This window comes from Aquarana catesbeiana, linkage group LG05 (assembly GCF_042186555.1).
Source record: "Aquarana catesbeiana isolate 2022-GZ linkage group LG05, ASM4218655v1, whole genome shotgun sequence".
In the NCBI taxonomy this organism is placed as follows: Eukaryota; Metazoa; Chordata; class Amphibia; order Anura; family Ranidae; genus Aquarana; species Aquarana catesbeiana.
In genome coordinates, this window is record NC_133328.1 from 142,116,148 (window position 1) to 142,139,590 (window position 23,443).

At 41.4% G+C, this 23,443-nt stretch overlaps 1 protein-coding gene across 8 annotated transcripts in view; it reads right to left on the minus strand.

Moving 5' to 3' along the window:
• The window catches only part of THRB (thyroid hormone receptor beta), a 606,374-nt gene that overhangs the window by 52,221 nt on the left and 530,710 nt on the right, over positions 1-23,443 (minus strand). The gene's annotated exons all lie outside the window — the stretch shown is intronic.

The window sequence follows — 23,443 nt, forward strand, 5'->3', positions numbered from 1 at the left end:
GTTGGGGGGGGTGCACGCTCGTCTATTCCCTTCTTTCCTGGCCTACCGGGCTGCATGCTCGAATAAGGGTATGGATTTGGGTGGGGGGCATGCCTTTTTTTAAAAAAAAAATTGGTATGGATTGGAGGGAACCCTTATGCAGTTTTTTTTTCTCATTTTTTAATTGCCAGCAATTGTTTTGTTTACATTCAGCTGCCAGTGGGGAGTCATCTGTTGTTAGGGACATGGCAGCCAGCTTGCTGGCCTGCTCCTTAGCAACCAGCTATTCTTCAAATAGAATTGGATCGTCGATCAATTTTCGACCAATTCAAATTCTTCTGAAAATGTAGAATTTTCATTAGAAAATTAATATATGAAACAAAACTAAACAAATTTCAATAAAATTCGTATTTTCATGACAGATCCACTTTAGACTGTAACATATTGTTACCCTTTCCACTTGCCCAGGGTTTTGTTAGATGGTCTCTAACTTTGATCTATTTTACCAACAAAGAGATGTGAAATGGGGCATTATTGCTCTTTTTGTGTAATATTTTTCACACTTCACACTTGCTGTGGCCGTGTCTCACAGCAGGGGTCCGGTGTGTCCCTGTTCACCATTTCAGGTGCGAATCAGGCCTGAATTTTTGGCTGAATTTTGGCTGAATTTTTGGCTAAATGGAGTCAAAGACGTACAGGACCCTTTTCAAGTGCGCTGTGTGGCCATGCCAGAGCTGTATGAACCAGCTTCACTGAGAGCCGGTCATGCAAATTGGATGCAGGAAAGCCAGCCTTAGCTCTTGTTCACACAAAACACGGGTTTGAAATCGCGTGAGTTCAGCCGAACTGGCGCAATTTCAAACCTGCATTTCAGTGCGAGTTCGGGGGCGATTTAAAAGACACCTGTGTGGGTTCGTGCACAGATGTCTATTGAAATCGCCCCTGAACTTGACAAAAGTAGTGCAGGAACTACTTTTGGAAATCGGTGTGGCGCTGCAAAGTCAACGTTGCACCGATTGGGAGAGTGCCGATGCTGGCAATAGGTTGCGACTTGGCATGCAAATTGACATGTGAACGCACACCGATGTGAACGGGCGCTTATGGTGTGTTGGACCCTTCCCTTTCCAGGTGTAGACTGTTGCTTCTCAATAAGCCACTAAGTTGGATGTGATTGACAACTGAGACGGTGTGCTGAAGCACTGCTCCACAACACAGTTCCTATACTGCAGGTCATGCATGGGTCCAACTCCAAAAAAATTTTCTTTAGAAAATCAGAGATTTTGTGCATTTTGTGATCCGATGTTGCCACCATTGATTTCAAAATTCGACCAACAAAGCCTTCAATTTCACCTCATGTTGCTATAGAAAATAATTTTTGTGTTTGGGAATCTTCTTTTCTCTCCGGTAATTTTCTTTTCTTGCGCTCATATGCATTTCTTTTTTGATTATATTTCTTGCACGATTCTGTCATCAATAATTTGAAAATCATTTGCTTTTCAAAAATTTTCAACATGCCCAATCACTCAAATTGGATGGCTGCATCAAAATTGGCTGTGGCTGCAGCCTACTAATGGTGCGAAATAGGAACGAAAATTCTTAGTTAAGATTTTCGAAAATTGTTTTGGAATTCGACCCATGTGTGGCCAGCCTTAATGTATGTAAACAAAATACATTAAAACAATATCAAGCCCAGCAAACATTTATTATATTGCAGCTTACCAAATCTTAGAAGTGGCAGCAGTCATTTTCTTTTTTCTTTTTTTTTTCACCTGGTGACCCTGCCAGTAAGTCCATTTTTTAAAAAAGAACACTGTATGGGGTACCATTCACCAAAACATGCTCAAAGTGTGAGCTGGAGTTTGGCTTCAATTTGTTTAGTGTATCTAAATCTACTAGTACTTCTCATGCCGTGTACACACGGTGGTCGGGTTGGTCGGGTTGGTCGGGTTGTCCGACGGATTCGTTCCGTCGGACCAGTCCGGTCGAAAAGTCCGCCCGTGTGTACACGGCATAACACTCCCCTCCTCCCAGGCTGGAAGTGCTGCTGTACAAAGGTGCCCCTGTGCTCATTCATCCAGAGCAGAGGCACTGTAATACAGGAGGTGTGTTACTGGTCAGATCCCCAAGTGAGAACAGAGGGGAAAAAGCTTAATAAAAAAAAAAAATGCAGCCACCACATCTAAGGATTGGTAAGCTGCAATATATTACATTTTGGATTTGGGGTTTATTATCACTTTAAGGTTGTGATTGGTAAACATTCTCCTGCACACAGCATCAGCATACATAATAGACAATAGAAGTCAGTCTCCTGCACACAAGCTCAGAACTCTTTGTTTATGTACTGTATACTGAGCCTGTGTTTAGGAGCAGTTCTTATGTATGCAGTTTAAAATAGTCACTGGGGGAGAAATAGCTAGGGCAGCCAGAAAGAGAAGAGACTGATACACCCTAAAGTGCTGATCCCTCTCATCTTTTTCCTGCCTGTAACTCTGAAGTTGGGGAAATTAAACTCATTGCCCAGAGGGACAACAATGTGTTCATATTAGGCACTTTTATATATTATAATTAAAGATGTAGGCACATTTTTGCATATTGTTTTGATGAGTTTTATATATCGATGCTATTGTTTGACCCCAAACTAATGGACTGCTGACAAGGTCAAACAATAGCATCAATATGTAAAACTCATCAAAACAATATTCCTACATTTTTATTATATTTGTATTATTCTATAATTTACTGCTAACTGGGCACTTCATTCCAGGTCACTGAATCAAAGAATCATAGGTATACACCCCAGTTGAAGTCCTAGCGGACGAAACGCGTCGGGTTAGATATGCCTACTATGCCACAACTAAACTAAGCGCTTTTTTATTGATTTTATTGTTTTTTGTCTTCTGGCCTCTGTCATTGTCTATGGGCCACTAGATCTTTGCTATACCTGGTCTCTGATGTGGTTCATGAGCCAGTGTTTCCTTTTTATTGTAAAGCTTTTATTAAAGTTTTTTTTTAAGCGGATTTACGCTATGTGGGGTTTCTCCTTTTGATTTCTCCATCGGAGGAGCTATATGGTGACTGGAATACCTGAGTGTAGGGGATCGTTTGGTGGGGACTCTTACCTCCCAGCATCTCTACTAAACAGATGAAGCAGCACTCCATCTACTGCCGTTCGTGCTAGTACAAGCTTACCTTGACTCCGAAGCCGCTGGCCGGTGAGTCCACCACTCTTGGTAAGAGTATTTTATACATACCTATATCCATAGTTCCTACTTTATTACTTCGGTATGTGAGCCATCCGGGCAGTTCAGAGGGAGTTCAAGCAGCCAAGCATCCAGGTGTACCTCCATAGGTCCACCATTGGGACTCACATCTGATCTATATTTAATTTACTTATGAACATTATATATATCATTGTCATCATATTGGGTTTAATTTTTTCACCAACTTTTGAATTTTATTTTTCACCTATTAATACAATATATGTATTCTTATGATGCTTGTTTATATGTCTGCTGACATCACGGTTTAATATATTTTGTGTTTACTCACGAGATTCAAATTACCACACATTTTTCTCTTCCCCTTGATGGGGATCTTTCTTCTTTGTTCTAGATAGCACATATACTAATCCCCATATAGATATCCCCTTTAAGATATTGATACTGATTTTTAGTCAGGTACACTTGATTGGATACAGTGCAATATATGGGGCAGACTATAGGGGGGTCTACTTAAAGTACTCATTATTTCCTCTTTTTTATAAGATCTTAAAAGATTTTATTTGATTAAACACCTCATAGGGGAGTTTTGACCCTCTGATTGTTATTTCAGTGGGGCTGACCCAAATGAGGAACAAGTTCATTTTAGCGCCACACTTTATTTTTTATAGGTATTCAAGCTGTTTATGGGCAGTGTCGGGTAGCAAGTTTCAGCACAAATATCCTTAAATTACTTAATGTAGATTTTACCGGCATATTCAAAGTGACAACACATGGACATCTGTCCTTTTGTTCTGTTCATGATTTTAATATTTTGTTTCAACAACTGTAGAGTACATGAAGACAGATACACATATTACTGGACACTAAGGCCCCTTTTACACGGACGTGTCTGTGTATGGACTCCACTTTGCTCAGCAGGGATCGCTCTGAGCAGGGATCCACTGAGCAGACGGATGACAGGTCCGTCTCTGCACACTGTGCAGGGACGGACCTGTCAGAGATCTCCTTTATGGGGGATCAAATGAAAACAGACCGCCTGTCCGTTTTCATCTGATCCAATAGATGGATGGAAAATAGGGTTTCCATCCGTCTGAATTGAGCGGATCGGAGCGAAGTGAATCGGATGTCAGTGGACATGTCACCGCTGACATCCGTCGCTCCATAGACCTGCATGGAGCATCCATTCAAGTCCGCCTAAAAAATTGACAGGTGGACCTGAACGGTCTGCCCGTATGAAAGGGGCCTTACACATATAACATAGAATTTTTTTCAATCAAATACTTTTTATGAAGTGACAGGTATAGTGATCTTTGATCAAAATATCATAACCCTTAAGTTGATGGGAAAAACTTTTCCCTTTTATCATGCTAGAGCATTGAATACAACTTAAACATGGAAATGAACCAGTGTTTTTAGGACCCAAAAAGGTTACCCGGGGATTTGGTATTGAAAATTGATCAGACTTCACCAACCTGTCACGTATCGTCCTGCCTCGTTGGTAAGATGGTAATGGGGGATTATTGAATTCTGGAACCAATGGATAAGCACTTTGCAACAAAGACCAATGTTTTTTAATAATTTTGGTAATGTTATGTGAAAATGGATGAAATTGTGGGGTGAAAGGCATTCTGCGACCTTGATAATTAACTGATATGGTCTTATTGTGTATATTAACACGTTCAGAATGTACTAAATCTGCTGGATATCTTCGCTGTCGCAGCCTGCCTTCCATCTCATCCAATCTCATATTACAAATATCTACCTCACTCGTGGTACTGGTCACACATTTTAATTGACTCCGTGGGATTGATTTAAACACCCCAGGAGGATGAAAACTAGAAAACAACAACAATTGGTTGCGGTCCGTTGGTTTTCTATACAGGTTGCTTACAATATGTCCATCTTTGATGGATAATAAAGTATCCAAGAACGGAACAGCAACATTGTTATATATAATGTTAAACTTTAAACCAGGTATTAGTGAGTTTACATTGAAATTGAGCAAAGATAATGAATTTAAATCACCTGTCCATACAGCGAAGGCGTCATCAATGAACCTGTACCATACTGTACAATGTTCACTGAATAACGCAGAAGGAAAGATGAAAGATTGTTCTATCATATCCATAAATGCATTAGCATAAGGTGGTGCTAAATTGCTGCCCATAGCTGCCCCGGCTAATTGTAAATAATAAGTATCTTTAAACAGAAAAAAATTTCCTCTAATACAATAGCCAACAAATCAAGGAGAAACTTAATCTGAACAGCAGTGTATTTTTTTGAATGAATCAATAGACGTTTGCAGGCTTCTATTCCCAGAGTATGTGGGAGGGCTGTATATGGACATCTGTCCTTTTGTTCTGTTCATGATTTTAATATTTTGTTTCAACAACTGTATAGTACATGAAGACAGATACACATATTACTGGACACTAAGGCCCCTTTTTTACGGACGTGTCTGTGTATGGACTCCATTTTGCTCAGCAGGGATCGCTCTGTTGATCCCCACTGAGCAGACGGATGACCGGTCCGTCTCTGCACACTGTGCAGGGACGGACCTGTCAGAGCTCTCCTCTATGGGGGATCAAATAAAAACAGACCGCCTGTCCTTTTTTATCTGATCCGATAGATGGATGGAAAATAGGATTTCCATCCGTCTGAATTTAGCGGGTCGGAGCGAAGCGAATCGGATGTCAGTGGACATGTCACCTCTGACATCCATCGCTCCATAGACCTGCATGGAGCATCCATTCAAGTCCACCTAAAAAATTGACAGGTGGACCTGAACGGACCGCCCATATGAAAGGGGCCTTACACATATAACATAGAATTTTTTTCAATCAAATACTTTTTATGAAGTTTACTTTTTTTTACACATATAGTATACAGACAAAACAATAACAAATGTCCTTACAAAACAAGACAATTAAATAAAAATAAATATATATACAGTGGGGACGGAAAGTATTCAGACCCCCTTAAATTTTTCATTCTTTGTTATATTGCAGCCATTTGCTGAAATCATTTAAGTAAATATGTTTCCTCATTAATGTACACACAGCACCCCATACTGACAAAAAAACATAGAATTGTTGACATTTTTGCAGATTTATTAAAAAAGAAAAACTGAAATATCACATGGTCCTAAGTATTCAGACCCTTTGCTGTGACACTCATATATTTAGCTCAGGTGCTGTCCATTTCTTCTGATCATCCTTGAGATGGTTCTACACCTTCATTTGAGTCCAGTTGTGTTTGATTATATTGATTGGAGTTGATTAGGAAAGCTACACACCTGTCTATATAAGACCTTACAGCTCACAGTGCATGTCAGAGCAAATGAGAATCATGAGGTCAAAGGAACTGCCTGAAGAGCTCAGAGACAGAATTGTGGCAAGGCACAGATCTGGCCAAGGTTACAAAAAAAATTCTGCTGCACTTAAGGTTCCTAAGAGCACAGTGGCCTCCATAATACTTAAATGGAAGATGTTTGGGATGACCAGAACCCTTCCTAGAGCTGGCCGTCCAGCCAAACTGAGCTATCGAGGAAGAAGAGCCTTGGTGAGAGAGGTAAAGAAGAACCCAAAGATCACTGTGGCTGAGCTCCAGAGATGCAGTCGGGAGATGGGAGAGAGTTGTAGAAAGTCAACCATCATTGCAGCCCTCCACCAGTCGGGGCTTTATGGCAGAGTGGCCTGACGGAAGCCTCTCCTCAGTGCAAGACACATGAAGGCCCGCATAGCGTTTGCTAGAAAACACCTGTAGGACTCCAAGATGGTGAGAAATAAGATTCTCTGGTCTGATGAGACCAAGATAGAACATTTTGGCCTTAATTTTCAGCGGTATGTGTGGAGAAAACCAGGCACTGCTCATCCCCTGTCCAGTACAGTCCCAACAGTGAAGCATGGTGGTGGCAGCATCATGTTGTAGGGGTGTTTTTCAGCTGCAGGGACAGGAGAACTGGCTGCAATTGAGCTAAAAATGAATGCGGTCAAGTACAGGGATATCCTGGACGAAAACCTTCTCCAGAGTGCTTAGGACCTCAGACTGGGCCGAAGGTTTACCTTCCAACAAGACAATGACCCTAAGCACACAGCTAAAATAACAAAGGAGTGGCGTCACAACAACTCCGTGACTGTTCTTGAATGGCCCAGCCAGAGCCCTGACTTAAACCCAATTGAGCATCTCTGGAGAGACCTAAAAATGGCTGTCCACCAACTTTTACCATCCAACCTGACAGAACGGGAGAGGATCTGCAAGGAGGAATGGCAGAGGATCCCCAAATCCAGGTGTGAAAAACTTGTTGCATCTTTCCCAAAAAGACTCATGGCTGTATTAAATCAAAAGGGTGCCTCTACTAAATACTGAGCAAAGGGTCTGAATACTTAGGACCATGTGATATTTCAGTTTTTCTTTTTTAATAAATCTGCAAAAATGTCAACAATTTTGTATTTTTCTGTCAATATGGGGTGCTGTGTGTACATTAATGAGGAAAAAAAATGAACTTAAATGATATTTGGGCGGCACAGTGGTGCAGTGGATAGCACTTTCGCCTAGCAGTAAGAAGGGTTGTCGGTTCGAATCCCACCCACGACACTACCTGCCTGGAGTTTGCATGTTCTCCCTGTGCCTGCGTGGGTTTCCTCCGGGTACTCCGGTTTCCTCCCACACTCCAAAGACATGCTGGTAGGTTAATTGGATCCTGTCTAAATTGCTCCTAGTATGTATAAATGTGAGTTAGGGACCGTAGATTGTAAGCTCCTTGAGGGTAGGGACTGATGTGAATGTACAATGTATATGTAAAGCGCTGCGTAAATTGACGGCGCTATATAAGTACCTGAAATAAATAAATATTAGCAAATGGCTGCATTATTTATTTATTTTATTTCAGGTACTTATATAGCGCCGTCAATTTACGCAGCGCTTTACATATACATTGTACATTCACATCAGTCCCTACCCTCAAGGAGCTTACAATCTAAGGTCCCTAACTCACATTCATACATACTAGGGACAATTTAGACAGGATCTAATTAACCTACCAGCATGTCTTTGGAGTGTGGGAGGAAACCGGAGTACCCGGAGGAAACCCATGCAGGCACAGGGAGAACATGCAAACTCCAAGCAGGTAGTGTCGTGGTTGGGATTCGAACCAGTGACCCTTCTTACTGCTAGGCGAGAGTGCTACCACTACACCACTGTGCCGCCCATTATAACAAAAAGTGAAAAATAGAAGGGGGTCTGACTACTTTCCGTCCCCACTGTGTGTATGAATATATATATATATATATATATATATATATATCAATAACTTTTTCTAGTATATAGCAGTTACCGAAATGGAATTGGAATGTACAATCAGTACATTTAGTTAAGTTTCCCACCATAGACCTATCATAGAACAGCATCAATATCGACAGAGTCATGGAGATCATCCACTCTAGAAGAGACTGCGTATGGGGAAAATAACCAGGAGAACCAGATTTTATTACATTTATTCAACCCCTGTGTTTATAGGTAAGTCGCTCTCTATCCAGCACAGCATTCACCATCATGCACCACTGGACACAAGTTGGAGGGTTAGAAGACAGTGAACAATGAGAAATCAACTTACGGGCAATAAATAACAAACGAGTACATAAAAATTTCTGAGAAAAATATGTCCAGTCCTCTGGGAATATGACCAAAATGGCATATTTAGGATCAGGAGTTAATTGGATTGAACAGACTTCCGATAAAATATGAAATATATCTCTCCAGTTTTGAAACAACGTAGGACAGTGCCATAACATATGAATTAACGTGCCCGTATGCATACTACAACTGAGGCAATTCAGTGAAGGTTGGCTACCCCAAAAAAACTTTTTTTGCGGGGTAGAATAGGCACTAAGGAGTATGAAAAGCTGCATCAGTTATTGGGAGGGGTAAAGCGAAAAAACTTCTAGAAGGAGCTGTAACGCAACTCTCCACTGATCCTTATTTAGATTGCCTATATCTTGACTCCATATCTGTCTGCACTTAATCAAGGTTTTAGAGCTGACTTCCCTCACTAAGGCTTCACATAATCAGATCAGAATCAGACAGTGTCACCACCATAGAAAGAATGTTAGAAAATTTAACATATATGAAATCCAAACACGTCTGAGACTGTAATGCGTGGCAAGGTTGTAGATACTGAAAAACTACTCTATTCGACAAATGATACTGCTCTATAATAAGGTCAAATTATAGCATAGTACCTCCATTATAAAAATTGATGAAGATATACAAGACCAAATTGTTTCCAGCACTCAAAACCAGTAAGGTTATTTACTTCTGAAAGATTCAAATTATTCCAGATAGGCATATACTGCATGCAGCCTTTATGACCGATAGTAACATGTACAGCCTCCCAAACCTTACGTATCAACAAAAAAATTGGGGAGGAGCGGTGCATCCAAAAATGACCTGCCTCCAGCAAGGAAACAAGGGGGTCTTTAGACAAAGAGGAAAAAAGAATTCTCTGAATTAGATCATAAAAGTCAATTTCTGCCCACCCTGCTATCTGTTGCATCAGAGATGCCAAAAATATAATTTTACATTGGCAATCGCCAACCCACCACCATCCTTAAGAATCTGTAAAGCACTTAGTCAGATCCTGGCCTTCCCATGTTTCCATATGAATTCTCAAAATAACGTATCTATCTGTCTAAATATGTGTTGGGGTATCCAAACTGGACAATTAAGTAGCATAAAAAGAAGCTGGGGCATCCCCACCATTTTATAAAGTTTACCCTCCCCACTACTGACAATGGTAATTTACACCAAAAAGGACTAAGTAGTGGAAAAATATTCAAGTTAGGATACTCTACCACATTAAAGTGGATGTAAACCCGAATTTTTTTTTTGTTTGATATCATACTGTAGAGTATAAGATTTCCTATCATCTGAGCCCAGTCTTGTCACACAGAGTTAATCCATCTCTGAACAATCCTCTTTTATTGTTCAGTGAGAGAAATCTTGACAAACTGACAAAAACTGTGTCAAATCCACCCCCTTGCTGTGAGTGACAGGTGATTTACATCTCTGCACTAGCCTAAGACACATGCAGTATTTTTTAATTCCCACCCCCCACTCCTTTCTTCAGCAGCTCTGCCAGGATTGGCTGTTCCACACCTCAGCATGATTTGGCATGCTGAAGTCATGTGGTTACTTTCCTGTCTATTCACTGGATGTTAGAGATCATAGCAGAAGTTCAGTGTTAGAAATACACAGGAGAAAATGCATATTGACAAGGGGAGTGTAGAGGTGGGCGGGGAGTCTACTGACATCACGACTCCACCCACCGAGCTCCAGACAACAGACCCACCCACAGAATCTGCAGTTTTTCGGGTCTCATAACAGACAGAGGGGAGACATTTGACAGGTAAAGATACATACAGGAGGCATGTATATTCTTATAGATAACCCCTATGGCAATAGTTTAGAAAGGATGGCATTGGGTTTACATCCACTTTAAGGGACACCTTTACTCCCAAATATTTATGTGTGACTAGCTTTGAGTAGCTGCAACTGGGAGGGGCTATCTGCTGGGGTCTAAAGGAATCATCATGGAGTTGTCCCAATCAATAGAGAACCCAGAGAATCTTCCATAAGTAGTACCTAAGGACGTTACTGCACTAGTGGAGTGTGTGGTGTATTTTTGCTGATGACACAAAGGTGTGTAATAGGATTGATGTCCCTGGAGATGTCTGTGACATGGAACATGATTTGGCATTCCTAAAAGATTGGTCAAAGCTTTGGAAACTGGAGTTCAATGTTTCTAAATGTAAAATAATACACCTAGGCAAAAAAGAAGCCATTCATAGAGTACAATATTGAGGATACAGTGTTGGCCCAGTACTACAGAGGTAAAAAAATTTGGGGTCACTTACTTTTTTCAGATGATTGCAAAATAAGCACCCAAAAAAGAAGGCAGTCCTGATTCCTCTATATAGATCTTTAGTTAGACTTAATTTAGAATACTGTGTCCAGTTCTGGAGAGCTCACTTACAAAAAGATAAGATAGAACGAGTTCAGAGATGGGCAACAAAAATGGTGAAAGGTGTGTGGGATAAAACATATCAAGAGAGACTTCTTGACCTTAATATGTGCACTCTTGAGAAAAGAAGATTAAAACAATTAGTACAACTAAAGGCAAAACTTTTTTTTTTGTTTTGGACAGCGTGGAGATGGATTAGAACACCTCTCTGTTTTTATCACTGTCTGTGCCCCCATTAGGGAGATTTAGCCTCTATATTTGTCCTGAATTTTGGGTTGTCCCCAGAAAAGTAATAGAGGAGAAATCTTCCAAAGGGTACAACAGTTCTGGTGACCTGGAGATCCTCAAATGATTCCTTTAATTTGCAGGGCTTTTCTTTCACTTCCTGTTTTGGCTATGGGACAGGAAAAGAAAGGAAATCTCCCCAATGGGACACAGATGGTAAAAAATAGACTGGAAGGTGTTATGACCCTCTTACTCTATCCAAAGAGGAAAAATACGTTTTGCCTAAAGTTCTACTTTAAAGGTGTAAACTGGATATTTTTAATATGAAATTAGGATCAAGAACATGGGGAAATGACCTCAAACTCACAAGCGGAAAGTTCAAAACTAATCTTAGGAAATATTATTTTACCAAAAGAGTAGCTGATGCTTGAACAGGAGGAGGCAGTGAGTCAGTCATCAGTAATTGGATTCAGGCCGTGTTCGTGCCTGGGGTCTGGTGTGTTCCTGTACGCCGGTTCCTTTGCGATTCAGGTCCGAATTTTAGCCTGAATTCGCACCTAAACCGGACTCAAAGACACACCAGAACCTTTTTCAATCCGGACAGCGGCTACACCAGACATGTGTGAACCAGCTTCAAAGAGAGCTGGTCACACTTGCCTGTCATGCAAATTGGAAAACCCAGCCTTAAACATAGATCTATACTCTGCCAAAAAAGTAAATCGGGCAGACTCGATGGACCACTTGGTCTTTTTTCTGCTGTTACTCTTCTACACTATATTACCAAAAGTATTGGGACATTTGCCTTTACACGCACATGAACTTTAATGGCATCCCAGTCTTAGTCTTTAGTTGGCCCATCCTTTGCAGCTATAACAGCTTCAACTCTTCTGGGAAGGCTTTCTACAAGGTTTAGGAGTGTGTCTATGGGAATGTTTGACCATTCTTCCAGAAGGCGCATTTGTGAGGTCAGGCACTGATGTGGACGAAAACCTGACAGAACACCAGGCCTTCTTGTCCAAATCAGTGCCTGACCTCAAAAATGCGCTTCTGGAAGGTCTCATAGACACATTCAATATGGAACCCTATGGACTTATGCCCCGTACACACGGTCGGATTTTCCGACAGAAAATGTGTGATAGGACCTTGTTGTCAGAAATTCCGACCGTGTGTAAGCTCCATCACACATTTTCCATCGGATTTTCCGACACACAAAGTTTGACAGCAGGATATAAAATTTTCCGACAACAAAATCCGCTGTCGGAAATTCCGATCGTGTGTACACAAATCCGACGGACAAAGTGCCACGCATGCTCAGAATAAATAAAGAGATGAAAGCTATTGGCCACTGCCCCGTTTATAGTCCCGACATACGTGTTTTACGTCACCGCGTTTAGAACGATCGGATTTTCCGCCAACTTTGTGTGACCGTGTGTATGCAAGACAAGTTTGAGGCAACATCCGTCGGAAAAAATCCTAGGATTTTGTTGTCGGAATGTCCAAACAAAGTCCGACCGTGTGTACGGGGCATAAGACTGGGATGCCATTGAAGTTCATGTGCGTGTAAAGGTAGGCATCCCAATACCTTTGGTAATATAGTGTATGTTTTTATGTTTGTAAATGTGGAATATTTGCAATAATTGGGGAAGCAGAGAAGTGGCAGCCAAAAAAGTTTAAAAACTATATAACTGCTTCTTATTCAGATGACCTCTTGGCTAAAAGTGATCCTGTGGTTCCCCCCCCATGGGGCAGAAAATTTGGTTATTGGTCCCACCTCTCCTCTGGTGAGTATGTTATCTATGTATGTATTTATCTCTTTTTTCCTAATGAATGTTTTTTTTTCACTTTTAATCAGTGTGGGCAAGGCGGAGGGGGCATTTAAAAAGTTGAACTTGCATTTTATGTGCAATGTCCACTTCATGTTAGCCATTGTAAAAAGTATATTGCTCAAAATGTATTGCCAAGCCACTGAGACAGAAAGTATATTTCCAGCCAAGTACCAGGGATGATACTTTATGGAAAGAATCCTTGTCAGCTCTGTTAGAAGAAATATAGCTTTCATCATATGTACTGCCGGACCATGGTGTTCATATAGATGCTGCTTGTTTAGGATATCGTTTTTCTATTTGTTGTCTAATGCTGTAAACAGATTCAGCTGAAAATGCTGCCAAAAATGTTTTTTTTCTAATGTAGCACAACAAAAATGTTTTTCAAGGTCTAATTGGTTACCTAGGAAACAGCTACCTAGACACCAAGAAGAGTAAATAAAAATCATTTTAGAATTTTGCAGGAATGTTTGATTCAGGTTGAGAGCTGCAGCCAAGACTTTGTTGATCTAGGCTTGACCTAGGCTCGACCTAGGCTCGACCTAGACTCGCTCACGACTTTAGTCATCAGTGCTGCAGTTTCTTTTTTTATCTCAGAAATAAAATTAATGAGCTTTTCTTTTCTTTCTAAAACTGCCTATGAACATCAGAGTTCCAGTAGCTTGATATATAAACTTCAGTTGTTCCTGTGTCCAGAGAGAATGCCCCCAGTACTGCTTTTCCCCAGAGGAACAATAGGCTAGCAGATCAAAAAATGTCAACAAAAGTGAGTTTAGTTTAGAACAACACCGCATCCCAAATTATTCTAGAAAAAACATTTGAAAGAAGACGGGATTTTTAATGGTGTTGAACATTCTTTCAGAATAATTCACCAAAACACTTCCATGCTTAAAAATTAAATATCTTTATTACAAATTACCCCAATTATGAGGCCCACCTTTTATATAAATATCATATTAAAAGTTATATTGAAGCACTGTTTAATGTTTACTGTATACACTAAATATTTGATCATTATTATATGTCTTTTCCTTTCCAGAAACTATACTCAGCTGCACCCCTTCATCCCCTGAGGAAGCTTACCAGAGCGAAACGCGTTGGATCAAGGCACCCCTCCCTCCTTTTCTTGACATATTTGTGCCATTATAGTTATGTGCATTATGATGTTTATATAATTGGGGTTGCAATAGTGAATATGGTGTGCGGAACTCTTTTAAGTTTTTAAGGGGTAAATACTTTTAATGAATTTGTAATAAAGATATTGAATTTTTAATCATGCAAGTGTTTTGGTGAATTATTCTGAAAGAAGGTTCAACACCATCAACCACCTCCCGCACGCTCTATTGTCAAATGATGGGCTGGCGGTGGCTCTCTCATTCTGGGACAGCGTCCTATGACGTTGTCCCACTCGCGCCCATGGGGGGTGCACATCGATCAGAGGTGCGCTCTGTCCCTGGGTCGCAGTGCATCACTGATCTGGGTAAAGAGCTGATGACGAGGCTCTTTTCCCATGTGATCAGCTGTCTCCAATCACAGCTGATCACATGTAAACAAGGATAGCATGTGAGGAGAGGAGAGCCAATCAGCGGCATTTCCTCACAGGAGAGATCTGCACAGATAATCAGGACATTGATTATCAGTGCCCTGATTATCAGTGCAGCCCCAACAGCGCCCAGCAGTGTTGCCAATCAGTGCCCAGTAGTGATGCCAGTCAGTGCCCAACAGTGATGCCAGTCAGTGTTGCCTTTCAGTGCCAATCTGTGCCTGTTCATCAGTGCCGTCCATCAGTGCCACCAATCAGTGCCCATCAGTGTTGCCAATCAGTGCCGCCAATCCATGCAGCCTATTAGTACCCATAGGTGTCGCCTATCAGTGACAATCAGTGCCACCTATCAGTGATGCATATCAGTGCCCATCAGTGCTGCATATTAGGGCCTTCTCATCAGTGCCATGTCATCAGTGCGCATCAGTGCAGCCTCATCAGCGCACATCAGTGAAGAAGAAAATGTATTTCTTTACCAAATTTTATAACAGAAACTTTTTGTTTTTTTCAAAATTTTCGGTCTTTTTTTAGCAAAAATAAAAAAACACAGTGGTGCTTAAATACCAACAAAAGCAAGCTATATCTGGCTTAAAAAAATGATAAAAAATTTGTTTGAGTACATCATTGCATTACAAAATTGGCCTCTGCAGGAAGGGTAGTAGTAGTTAAAAATCATGTCTTCCTTAAAACTTTTTTTTTCTAGATAAAAAATCCAGTCACGATAGCCCTGTTACCCTTATCCGTATGGTTTCCAGTTAAAGAATATGTAAATCCAACATTTCATATTCTTGATATGTGCCTGATGTACCATGTACTTTTATTAAAAAAAAGTATCCTCTTCTGTTAGTATTGCTTCTTTTGTGTGAAATCCCTGGTGTTCCTGCTAGTCCCTTTGCTTTCCTATTAAAAACTGACCACATTAAGCAGGAGAAAACACTGTGGTCAGTTCTCTAGCTGTGCTGTGAACTCAGCCTGCTCTCCTCCAATGATCAGACCTGTCCTGACACCCCCCCCCCCCCCCCCCCGCACAGCCATTCAGTGGAAAGATTAGTGTGCTGCTGCTTATCCTCCTCCAGGTTCTATGCAGCTGAGAAGAGAGGAAATGTGATCACTTATAATAAAGGTAAAAAAGGTATTTACAATGTTTTTTATATCTATACACAAATGTTTGCCTTTACTTCTGTTTTAAACTGAATGAGTTGTTTTACAAGGTGAGCGTTTTCAATCACATTAACGTATAACATATGTAAAACCTTGGGCAGTTTTTTTCTGCTATCTTTGTTCTGTTGGGGAGATTTCTCTTAATTTTTCTTCACTGTCCTGGGCACAAAACAGGAAGTGGGAAAAAGTCTTTCCAAAGTGAACATATACCATTTTTCACCGGAATAGGTGTTTCCACTGGAAGATATCCCCTCTGTTGCTGTTCTAGTCACAATACACTTTTGATTTCCTAGTACCACCATTTATGGGTGATAACCTTGAACAAGTAAAGAGGGTCACAGACAGCAAGCAATAAAAACCTGATATGTATTCTAACTGTTCCACACTATTATCCAAAACTATGGGAAAAAATCTAGGTACACTTTAACCACTTCAGCCCCGGAAGATTTGGCTGCTCAATGACCAGGCCATTTTTTACGATACGGCACTGCGTCACTTTAACTGACAAGTGCGTGGTCGTGCGACACTGTACCCAAACAAAATTGACGTCCTTATCTTCCCACAAATAAAGCTTTCTTTTGGTGGTATTTGATCACCTCTGCGGTTTTGGGGTTTTTATTTTTTTGCGCTATAAACTAAAGAAGAGTGACAATTTTGAAAAAAACACAATGGGGGTTATTTACTAAAGGAAACTCCACTTTGCACCGCAAGTGCACGTGGAAGTAAAGTCGCTGTCGATCCGAGGGGGAAATGCAAGGAAAATAAAAAACAGCATTTTAGCTTGCACATGATTGGATGATAAAATCAGCAGAGCTTCCCCTCATTTCAAATCTACCCCTTAGATTTAGAGCGACTGCACTTCCAAGTGCACTTGCAGTGCACAGTGGATTTGCCATTCGTAAATAACCCCTAGTATCTTTTATTTTTGCTATAATACATATCCCAATATTTAAAAAAAATAATAAATTTTTTCCTCAGTTTAGGACGATATGTATTCTTCTACATATTTTTGGTAACAAAAATTGCAATAAGCGTATATTGATTGCGCAAAAGTTATAGCGTCTACAAAATAGGGGATAGATTTATGGCATTTTTATCCCCTTCCCACCGAGCATACGCAGATGTGCATACTCGGCTTTCCGGGGGTTATACCGGGATGATGCCCGCAGGTGCAGGCATCATCCTGGACCTGTTGTTTAGAGCCGGCGATTGGCTATCCAAGTATAACAACTGATGCGGCTAAAAGCCGTTCGGCTGTTATACCAGAGCAGCGGGAGGGGACATCCCCCTCTCCCGCCACTCTTACCGGGCCTCCCGTTCGATCGGGAGGACCGGTGGCCAATCGGCTGCCTCCAGCGGCTGGGGGCGGGCTGGAACGAAGCTGTGGGCGGCTTCATTCCAGCCTTCTAATTGTAAACGCGGAAGCGACGTCATGAAAAAAAAAATACACATTATCCAGAATCGCCGATCTGAATACTTTAAAGTGCAAAGGAGGGATCGGGGGTCTTTCAGACCCCCGATCCCTCCATAAAGAGCACCTGCCACCACCTATTACTGTCACAAGGGATGTTTACATTCCTTCTGGCAGCAATAAAAGTCATCAAAATGTTTTTTTTTTTTTTTTAACACAATTTATAAATATATAATTAAATAAAATAAATAATTAAAAAAAAAAATTTTTGAAGCGCCCCCGTCCCCGCGAGCTCGCACAGCAAAGAAAACGCATATGGAAGTCGCGCCCGCTTATGTAAACGATGTTCAAATCCCACATGTGAGGTATCGCCGCGACCGTCAGAGTGAGAGCAATAATTCTAGCACTAGACCTCCTCTGTAACGCTAACCCGGTAACCGTAAAAAAGAAATTTAAAGCGTCGCCTATGGAAATTCTTAGGTATCGTAGTTTGTCGCCATTCCACGAGTGCGTGCAATTATAAAGCGTGACATGTTTGGTATCTATTTACTTGGCGTAACATTATCTTTCACATTATACAAAAAAATTGGGGTAACTTTACTGTTTGGATTTTTTAAAATTCATGAAAGTGTCACTTTTCTCAAAAATTTGCGTTTAAAACACCGCTGCACAAATACCGTGTGATATAAAATATTGCAACAATCTCCATTTTATTTTCTAGAGTCTCTGCTAAAAAAATATATATAATGTTTGAGGGTTCTAAGTAATTTTCTAGCAAAAAATACGGATTATAACTTGTAAACACCAAATTTCAAAAATAGGCTTAGTCATGAAAGGGTTATTATTATTATTATTTTTTTTACTAGTAATGACAGTGATCAGTGATGTTTATCAGGACTGCAATATTGCGGCGGACAAATTGGACACTTTTGACACATTTTTGGGACCAGTGACATTTATACAGCGATTAGTGCTATAAAAATGCACTGATTACTGTATAAATGGCACTGACAGGGAAGGGGTTAACACTAGGGTGCGATCAAGGGGTTAACTGTGTTCCCTAGGTATGTTCTAACTTTAGGGGGGATGGGACTGACTAGGGGAAGAGAGAGATCGGTGTTCATACTCAGTATGAACACACAATCTGTCTCCTCTCCCCTGAGAGAACCAGGATGTGTGTGTTTACACACACATATCCCCGTTCTCATTCTGTAACGAGCAATCGTGGATGCACGCCGAGCACTCACATCGGCTGTGGGGACACGCTTCGGGTGCGTGCGTTGGCGCCGCCGGAGGCGTCTTAAATAGTCGACGTACAGCTATGACGACTCGCACAGGGGAGCCAACCTGCCACAGTATAACTGCAGTGGCTGGTCCAGAAGTGGTTAAAGAGAAAATCCTGAATGGGCAAAGTGATAAGTTCTCTTGAAAGATTACCCTCCCTTGTCCACATGGGCCTCCTTCACACTATTAGGCAATGCACGTGTTTTTGTTGTTTAAAATGAATTAAAGCGCAGCAACGAAAGCTGCCTTAGGCTGTAGGGTTATCACACATTACCTGAATGCAGGTAGCATAAATAAGCCTTTAATGTTCATCTTAGCCCTGCTCCTGCCGCTATTCATCCATTACAGCCCTCAGACATACCCAGTGTTGCCAGGTATTGGGAAGTATGTGACCTTCTCCCCTTCCTCTCAAGATGTATTGTTCAGGTCTGAGTAGTTAACTATCAAGCCTGAACTCTTTCATGTGGGGGACCGAAATATGTCATTACCTGTGTAAGTTCCAACATTAACAGGGAGCTTACACAGGGTTTAGACTAGAGATGTAAAATTTCCAGAAATTTTAACCACTCAGCCCGTGTTCACACTAAAACGGGCTGCGGATCGCACAGGAGCGTTGTGCATCCCTGTTCCCTGTTTCAGGGACGAATCAGGGCCGATTCTATGCCTGAATTCAGCCCTGAAACGGAGCCAAAGACGCACAACGTTTTTGTGCAGTGCGCTCCGCAGCCGCCCCGGAGATATGTGAACCAGCTCCATAGGGAGCCAGTCACATTCTCCTGCTATGCTAATTAGATGCGAGGAAACGCACATCTAATTCGCATAGGTGTGAACCCGGGCTTAAGGACCAGCCTCGTTTTGGATTTTAGGTGTTTAAATGTTTAAAACAGTTTTTTTTGCTAGAAAATTACTTAGAACCCCCAAATATTATATATGCTTTTTTTTCTAACACCCTAGAGAATAAAATGGCAGTCGTTGCAATACTTTTTTTTGCACCGTATTTGCGCAGCGGTCTTATAAGCGCACTTTTTTTGGAAAAAAATCACTTTTTTTGAATAAAAAAATAAGACAGCACTAAAGTTAGCCCAATTTTTTTTATATTGTGAAATATAATGTTACGCCAAGTAAATTGATACCCAACATGTCACGCTTCAAAATTGTGCCCGCTCGTGGAACGGCGTCAAACATTTACCCTCAAAAATCTCCATAGGCGATGTTTAAAAAATTCTACAGGTTGCATGTTTTGCATTACAGAGGAGGTTTAGGGCTAGAATTATTGCTCTACCGGTCGCGGCGATACCTCACATGTGTGGTTTGACCACCGTTTTCATATGCGGGCGCTACTCGCGTATGCGTTCACTTCTGCGCGTGAGCTCGTCGGGACAGGGGGTTTTTAAAAACATTTTTTTTTAATTTTTATTATTTATTTTACATTATTTTATTTATTTTTACACTGTTTAAAAAAAAAATGTGTCTCTTTTATTCTTATTACAAGGAATGTAAACATCCCTTGTAATAGAAAAAAACATGACAGGACCTCTTAAATATGAGATCTGGGGTCAAAAAGACCTCAGATCTCGTATTTACACTAAAATGCAATAAAAAAAAAAAAAAAAAGACATTGAAAAAAATATGCCTTTAAGAGGCGTGGGCAGAAGTGATGTTTTGACGTCGCTTCCGCCCAGCAGTGTCATGGAGATGAGTGGGCGCCATCTTAGGCTCACTCGTCTCCAGGCACAGCATGGAGTAGGATGCAATCGCCTCCACCGCTACCGACGGCTCCGGTAAGCGGCGGAGGGCACCGGATCGCGGCGGGAGGGGGGGCCCTCTCCCGCCACCGATAAAAGTGATCTTGCGGCGAATCCGCCGCAGGGACCACTTTTATCAGAAAGCCGGCCGCCGCACGAAAACGGGGATACTGGGGTTATGGCAGCTAGCTGCTGCCATAACAACGATATCCACCATCAAAGTTTGGACGTACATCGGCGTGCGGTGGTCGGCAAGTGGTTAAAGCCATGGGGAAAAAAATTGGAAATTTTCATAAAAATTAAAAAAAAATTCAGTGTGGGGTAGTTTTACAAATTGAAAGTCTTTTTGTTACACTGGTAAAGTGAAATGCAGTGTATATATATATATATATATATATATATATATATATATATATATATATATATATATATATATATATATATATATATATATATATATATGTACTATGCTTGAAATAAAAAAAAACAGCTTATTCAGTAAATAAACTAAACTTGCTTTTTTAAATTGTATTTTATTGCAAATAGAATAACAAGGACTGTATATGTTAAGAACATTTCAACTATAAATGAGAACAGGTAACCACCCCCTTTTCTCCTGCAGACAACAGCAAGTGGTGAAAATTGTTTTTCCCATATCTTACATGTTCCTTTTTAAAACGAAAACATGCAGAAACTCGGGTTACAGCCTCTCCTGAATGATTTAACTTGACAGATAGTAATCGACATTTAAAAACATCAGTTTTGCCATGTTTACGTGCCGCGTTTAGTCATGTTTTGCGTTTAGAAGCATTTTTTTCCAAATAGTCAACCGAGTTACTGCGCTTACAAGTGTTTAGTTACAGGCCTTTGGCTTTTCAAATGCCTCTGAACATTAGTCCTGAATGCATTTTTTTGCTTTCCAAAAAAGCTTCTAAACTCAACTGCCTAGAAATGACTATAAACGACCCTGTGTACATGTACTTATAAGATAACAGAGGAGAGTTCAGGGGCAGCTGAAAAAAACGCCCAACTGCTCCATCCATTTACCAGCAGCAGTGTACATGAAGCCTTACACGAGTTTACAAGCAGTTACAAGCATTTGGCGTTTGAATTGCCAGTAAACTACCGTCCTGAACGTGATTTATCTACTTTCAAAAAAATGCCAGTAAACTCAACTGCCTCTAAACTCCTATAAACGACGGTGTGTAATGTACAGATAAGATAACACAGAGAAGAGTTCAGGGGCTGCTGAAAAAAACGCCCAACTGCTCCTAAATGTCCGTTTATCCGCTGCAGTGTACATGAGGCTTAAGTGTCTTTTGAGCACCTCTGGCATACCAGGATGTGTTTTGTCACCCTTGTAGCATTTGGAAAAGAATATTTCTTCTTTCAATATTTGCAAATTGTAGCTTTGCTCTCAGCAGAAATAACACTGTGGAAACGTTTCCATAATCTAGATATGGGTCTCATCATTTTAGGAGGAGGAAAATTAAAAACAATTTACTGACAAGACTATAGGGAAACATTATGCTGTGATGGCAGGGAACATTATTTGGAATCATTTAAAGGTTAAAAAATATAAACAAATTTGTCAGACAAATTTACCCTCTTATCTGGTTAAGGAAGGGGGATGGGTCTTTATATGAGGCAGTGACAAGGTTAGTCTCCATTGCTTGTGTTGGTTTCTTGCCACTGGCCACAGTTCCCAGAGATGAGTCCCCCGTCATTTCTACAGCTCTCAGCACCCCATTTGGAACCTATAGCTGACTTGTGAGTAAACAGGGGGGATTGTCTCCCCCCCCTTCCCTTTTCCTCCCCTCTCTTTTTTGTATCAAACATCAGACTACATGTCATAAACCAGATGTGACCAGAACTGTGTGACTGCGACAGAGTGAACCAGACATAAACAGGTGAAAGTAAATACGTTTATTAAAGTAAATGCATATAAATGTGAACATAGTACCAATACAAACAGAGTGAACAAACTGAACAACCAAACAGTGATAATAAACCAACCAGTATATATATAGCAAAAAGGGAGTACCAGAATCGTAATCAAGTCAAACCAGGGTCATAAACAGGAGATCAGCAGATGGGGGGTGGGGGGGGGGGGGCAGGAGTAAACAGACAGGGAACAAGATGGAAGGAATCAGGCTGCAGGGCAAGGATCCAGGGATACAAGAACAGAAACAAACAGGTTCAGGGTTCAGGATACAGGATCAGGGTTCAGGTCCAGGATCAGGATCACAGATAAACAGGCTGTGGGTCAGGGCACAAGGACAATACCAGGGCAAGGTGTGTGTAAACTCGCTGGGTATTTATACTATAGCTGCTATCAAAGTCAGGTGATACCTAATTGTAGAAGGTAATGCCTGCTCCACACTGCCAGGATCCATCCGCTGGTGGATGCATGTACTGGGGCCCAAAGATGACATAATACCAGCAGGAAAAAGCTCTGACAGCTCCAAACTGCCAGGAGACACCTGCTGGTGGACCTCAGTACTGCACGCCAAATGATAGATATTACCAGTGGAGGGAACCTTTTCTGACAGTAACCCCCCTCGAAGGAGCAACCTCCGGACGCTCTAACTAGCTATTGCTGGGGAAAGTCCATAGCGTCAAGCCAGGCAGCGGGCAAAGTCACATCAGGTTGGGCTATAAGTACGTCAATTTGGGTAGCAGGCACAAGAACCCCAAGCTGAGTAACAGGCACATCGAGCTGGGCGACAGGCGCATCGAACTGGGCAACAGGCACAATGAACTGGGAAACAGGCATGGGCACATCAAGCTGGGCCACCGGCATGGGCACATCAAGCTGGGCAGCAGGTACAGGCACATCAAGCTGGGCAGCAGGCACGGGAAAATCAAGCTAGACAGCAGGCACATCAAGCTGGGCGGCAGGCACAGGCACATCAAGCTGGGCAGCAGGCAAAGGCACTTCAAGCTGGGCAGCAGGCACGGGCACTTCAAGCTGGACAGCAGGCATGGGCACTTCAAGCTGGGCAACAGGCACGTCAAGCTGGGCAACAGA